The sequence below is a fragment of the Labrus bergylta genome, chromosome 12 (genome assembly GCF_963930695.1).
Source record: "Labrus bergylta chromosome 12, fLabBer1.1, whole genome shotgun sequence".
NCBI classification, from domain to species: Eukaryota; Metazoa; Chordata; class Actinopteri; order Labriformes; family Labridae; genus Labrus; species Labrus bergylta.
The window spans coordinates 17608400-17614399 of NC_089206.1; positions in this window are offsets into that span (position 1 = coordinate 17608400).

Sequence of the window (6000 nt, forward strand, 5' to 3'; positions counted from 1 at the left end):
TTTGATAAGGATTTTTTGTTTTTAATAGAGACAAATTTATCTCAACATCTCAGCTCAAATTCAGTCAGGTTAAATGTTTGAAGGCAGCCTGAACAATAACTTTTGTTAATTGAAGCTAGTGGAACTGAACTAGTTATTTACAGTGTACCTCTTTAAGATATAGCGCTTGTTATTGTGATCTCAGACATACGATTTTACCTCACAGCATTGTTTTCTGAACATTTAAATGCCATCTATGAAGGATTTAGTAACACACGCCCATTCTAGGACTTGACGTGTATGTATACTGCTTTTACATACCCTACTATTGTTTTAATGGAAAAGCTGCTGAATTAGCAGGCTAGCATAAGCTAACACGGTTGTTTGGAACCCGCCTGTCAAACAGAAAGCATGCAGGCCAACTCTGCGGTATAAAGCCAACCCATGCTCCACCCTCGTTTTGGAACTAGCTTTATCCACATGGCGCGTTGCCTCAGTAGGATTATATTTTCTCTTCTTTGCGACTATGTCCGTGTCTGCAATAATTTCTGGTCTGTATTGTGTCCAATCGCTGAATTGTATCCTAACTCACCTGTGGGCTGTCATTGGCTAAAGGAAAAACCTTGGCTCCCCATCCAGAAACGTCCCAAGTCAACTAAAACATAGAAATCCAGGCAGAGGACAGGGTGTCTGCAAACACAGTCACCACCACAAATGTATGGAGGCCCAGAAGTGATGTTGAGTGGCATTACTTTTGTATATTTTTTATATTTTAGGAAAAGAAGCTACTGACTTTAAGGTGATTATTAAGTGCTTAATTTTCTTTCTGTTGAGCGGGACAAGAGCTTATCTGCGCCCCGCCTAGCTGAGTGCAGCGCAAGATCGGGCTTGCCGTCCATGCACACAGTTATAACATTTTCAACACTGGCGCAGCGCTCCTTGCCATCACCTCCGTGAAGCAGTTGTTATAGAGCTGCAGCTCCTGGATGAGCCTAAACTCTCCCAAATCCTGTCGTGCCCTGATGATGTCATGGACCCACACCCTCTTCTTCTATGCAGCTCGTATCCTTATTGTCAGCAGAAGAAAGGTCAGGGTCTTAATAGTGAACTGATACATTGTGCTGTGGCAGAAGCTGATTTGCATTTGCTAAACTGAGCAGTTTAGTTAAACTGAGCAGTTTAGCCTACATTACAGCATCTCAGATCCAAACGCAACCAGATCCTACAATGCAGTACTGATAGAAACTGGACCTTCTGCCAGAGTGAAGGCTGCACACACTCATACATCCATCACAGACTTATCATAGACTGCTGACAGGGACACATCATCCCTCCTTTGAGCTACAAGGTCCATCACCTGCTGCTTCTTTACACTTGCTCTCAGTATATAATACTGTTCGTACAAGAGATGGTACTAATCACCATCCAGGTCAAACAGGAGACACACCTGTGTTGACATGTGGTGAAAAACATCCTTGATGCTGTTCCTAAACTTGTGGCTCCAGTTGCTCTCATGAAAAACAACAGAGATAATTGTTATAGTCAGATTGTCCTTTGTACTTGCTTTACTTCTACTGAGACAATGCTGCTCCTCTCTTACAGGACCTCCTGGAGACTACCCAGGAGTTTCAATAAAGTATGAACTCGTGTTGCTTCTGTTGTGTTTTTCTGTGTGCGTAAATGTCGAGCTGTTTGTCTTCCGGGCTGCGTCACACTTCCTCTCAGCTGTCCGGTGCACTTTGAAGAACATCTCACAGCTCTGTATCCTGTAAACACATCATTTCCCAGAACACTGCAGCACATGCTTTGCACTAATAGGCTGAGGTTACTTTTAAGATACACATACAGTATAAAGTGTATGTGCACACAGTAATGGGAATCCCACCTGCGCTCCTTTACAGAATAATCTAGAAGCTGCTTCCCTTTTCCCAGTGCCCTAGCACCTGATCCAGGAAAAGACTGTGTCGCAGGACATTTTTCACACTCTGAGCGGCATTTTCCTGGCAGACTGAGATTGCGTAGGCAGAGATCCATCAGTCATTTTCTCACATGGCTCTTTCAGCTGCTGTCAGCTCTCATAGCGGAGGGCCAGATGGTCCTGTGTGAGGCCGGCTCAGAGGACTGACCCGACAGCCATGACAGCTCATTACTGTTTGACCAGATCGTCTCACTGCAAACAAGGCTGAGCTCCGTTTTTTCAGCTAACAAGGCCACATGTTGCTCTTAGGATAGACAGTGAATGCATGCTACAGAAATAGATGATAGATATAGATATCTCTATAGAGCTGTTTTTTTAGCCTTGCAGTAAATGCTCCAGGGATTGTATTGATTGTCCACTTTGGTCCAGCATATCAATGTTAGATTAAACTCCAATAAATTTAGAAGCAATTTCTAACTTCCCTGAGGAAGAAGTAAATACATTTGAGGAACCCCTGACACTTTTTCCCGGAGCCATCATCTCAAAATTAAAACATTTCCAATACAGTAATTTAATTACGTTCAAAGTGGAAACCATTCCCACCAGCTGGACTCTATTTTTTTAAACCATTTCACTGATAATTTACAATATGAAAAACAAATCTTGATACTAGTGTAGTTAATCCAAAATTGCAGTCCTTGTGCTCGTAATCAAAAGTTGTCTGTGAAGCCTTTTTGATCGGAGGTCCTTTAAAGTCTAAACTGATGCCAGCCTTACTTAAACAGTGACTTGCTCTAGATTACTTATCTTTACTGACATTAGCATGCTTGGACACTATACTAATGTTTTGACAATCAATGTAAAAAGTAGAAAAAGGATGTGAGCATTATTAGTTTGCTAATGTCAGCATTCGGCTCGGAGAAGCCTCAGCCTCAACAAGGCACATTTAGTTTCAGGAAGGCTATGCTCTGTTTTTCACTCTCTGTCAACAGACTGTGCGTGACCCTACTGCAAAGCAACTTTTAAATACTAAATCGTAGTCTGTATAAAAATGATTTACAATAACCACAAGGTCTGAACAGTGAAGTCAATATCTAAGAACCTTAAAACTGCTTTTAATAGAAAGCTAGGGGGAAAAAAATCCTTTTTACTTCATGTATTACAGTTTACATCACTTTACTTTATATAGCAAGTTTATGATCTTAAGCATTTGTTTTCTTCCTGTAAAACAGCATTCTCTCTGTTTTCCTGGTTCGATTTGGAGTTAAATAGATGATAGATCAGGGTATGTTTTAGGTTATCTCAGCAATGAATATCAACCAATGCATGAAAGACATGATCACTTCTGACACCAATAACCAAGATGGCTACAGTGTTGTTACTGTCTACCAAAACAAATCAAGTAAGAACACACTCAATCAGGTCGACATTTAAAATTTGCATCACTGTTCATAACTCATTTTTAATATTAACTGGTACCTTTAAATTCATTTAAAAAATCACCTTGGATATGACTTGTTCAGAGTCTTTCTTTGTCGATCATCAAGCTAGCCTATCTTTAGAGCATAAAGCCCACAGGCTCAGCCAAGACAAACACTGAACACATTCTGTCATGCACAGAGATTATTTCAGAACCATAATGTGAAAACAGAAAGAGATGTTAAGCTCTTGCAGAGGTTGAATCTTAATTTCTCTAGCATGTTTTACTGCAGGGCTGAACCTGACCTGTTCAGGGCTGTTTGTTAGTGGTATCTATGAGCATATTTAAGGGAGTATTAAGGGATACATTGCAGTCACAATCAGCTGAGAGACTATCCAAAGACAGGTCAGGAGCGGAGCCTGTTTCCGCTTGGTTTGTTTTTTCCTGTTGGATGAGCAACAAGTTGTGTGCAATGCTTCATGCTCTGCTGTGAGAGCTGGAGAGGTCAATAATCTGATGTAGAGTGAAGGGAAGCAGGAAGCAATGAGACAATTTTAAGGAATACCTAAATGTATCCGGGAACATTTGTTTTTCCTCCATTATAATTAGATAATAAAAAGTTTTTATGTATGAATCATTTGAAAAATAAAGATGATGATCCTTCAGCAATATATTCTCAGGACATGGACAAGGCAATTATCTCCACACTCAAGCCTGGCTGAACCACAATGCGCTTTGTCTTCCTGGATCCTAATTAGATGGTTGTAGCTATAGCAGCCCTGGACTTTCACTGACAACCAGCTATCTTTAATAACAACAGTCTTTGCTTTAAAATGTGAAGAGGAGGAACCTTTCATCATGGTTCACTTGGGTTGTATTACAGAAGAGCCAGATACTGGGGCGCTGGTGGCGCAGTGGTTGGTGCGTGCGCCCCATGTATGGAGGCTATAGTCCTCAAAGCAGACGGCCCGGGTTCAAATCTGGCTTGTGGCTCCCTTACTGCATGTCATTCCCCCCTCTCTCTCTCCCTAATTTCCATCTCTATCCACTGTCCTATCTCTCCATTAAAGGCACAAAAAGCCCCCCAGCAATATACCAGCAAGTTACAATTATGTGTAATACACCAGCACTTTATAATTATAAACCAACACTTTACAATTATGTGCAAAACACCAGCACTAAAGCACTTTATCTCCTGTCTCTTTAGCACTTCAACGCTGGTGCTTACTTTATTCCTGGTTTGTTTTTTCACACCAGGAGGGGGGGGGGGGGTCCACACAGGATCCATCAAAGGTAGTACTGTAAAAACAAACATGCACATGGACAAACAATGCGAATGAAAGAATATCTGAAAAACATTTGCTGTGAAACTTTACTTGCGTTCAAAAATGTGATTATATTTACACCATGCATTCACATTTCCATAAAAGCACTTTAACATTCAGTGTCCCTGAGTTAAAAAAATTCTTCAACTCTCCCATTTCCGCAAACAGCCAGCTGTCACACTCCAAAATAACTTTGGTCCTTGCACAATCTTAAGCGGTAAAACGGTCAAACAAAATGGGGAACTTCCTTATATTATGACTCACATGAGCAGATTCTCAAAGTTATTGTTCCTTCCTTTGACAGACATAAAACATCTGTTTGTGGCCTGCAGCTCGCTCTCTCTCTCTGGCTTTCTCTCTCTCATTGACTGTCCCTTACCTTTACTGAAAAACCACGGCAAGAAGGCTAAGAATATTTAGTCCAATATTTAAACAGCAAAAATCCTTTACATAAAAAAATATATGTACTGTATATTATTAAATCTTAGGCCAAGATTCCCATTCGCCAGGTTTAGCTCATGTGGTGATCCGCCTATTAGGATACATACATATTATTTATGTGAGAGAGAACTACAACTGAGGAGCATGGATTATGCCTTCAATACAATCTTGCCCAACGAACGCACTATAAAACAACTGGGTATTTGATTTTTGTTTTGTTTTTTGTTTACTGCACACAGTCTGTCAGACTCAGTAAGTCCGCATCATCCTCTCTTCCCCTGAACAAAGGTGCACCACAGGGATGTGTGCTAAATCCACTTCTTTTTTCAGACAGGTCTCTCTCTCCAATCCCTCCAACTCCATCATCAAGTTTGCAGATAATACAACTGTCCGCCACATGTTTCATGATGATGAGTCATGATAAGAAGGAATTACAAGAACTGGCAGTATGGTGTCAGAATCCCAACCTGGCTCTTAACTTTAAAAGAAGAAGTGGTTTGGACTTTTGCAGGTCCAGAAAGCACAGCCACACCGCACTCTACATCAGTGGAGAGACAGTGGAGAGAGTCACCAACTTCAAGTCACTGTGTCTGAAGGTGAATGAGGAGCTTTCCTGGAGCACCAATAACAGCTTGGTGATCGTTAAAGCTCAGTACCACCAGAAGCTCCAGGTGAATTTCTATTACTGTGTCATTGAGAGTGTGGTAACATAAGTTGCAGGCTGATTCTCCAGCTGCACCAAGGAGGACCACAGAGTTCCCCAGAAAATAATGAAAACTGCTCAGAAAATCAGTGGGACACAAATACTGACATCAACACCCCCTACACCTCCTACACCTCCTGCTGCCTACGCCGGTCACACAGCATTAACATCTTTTCCCCCAAGCAGTCGGTCTGCTTAACACCCCGCCCCCAGC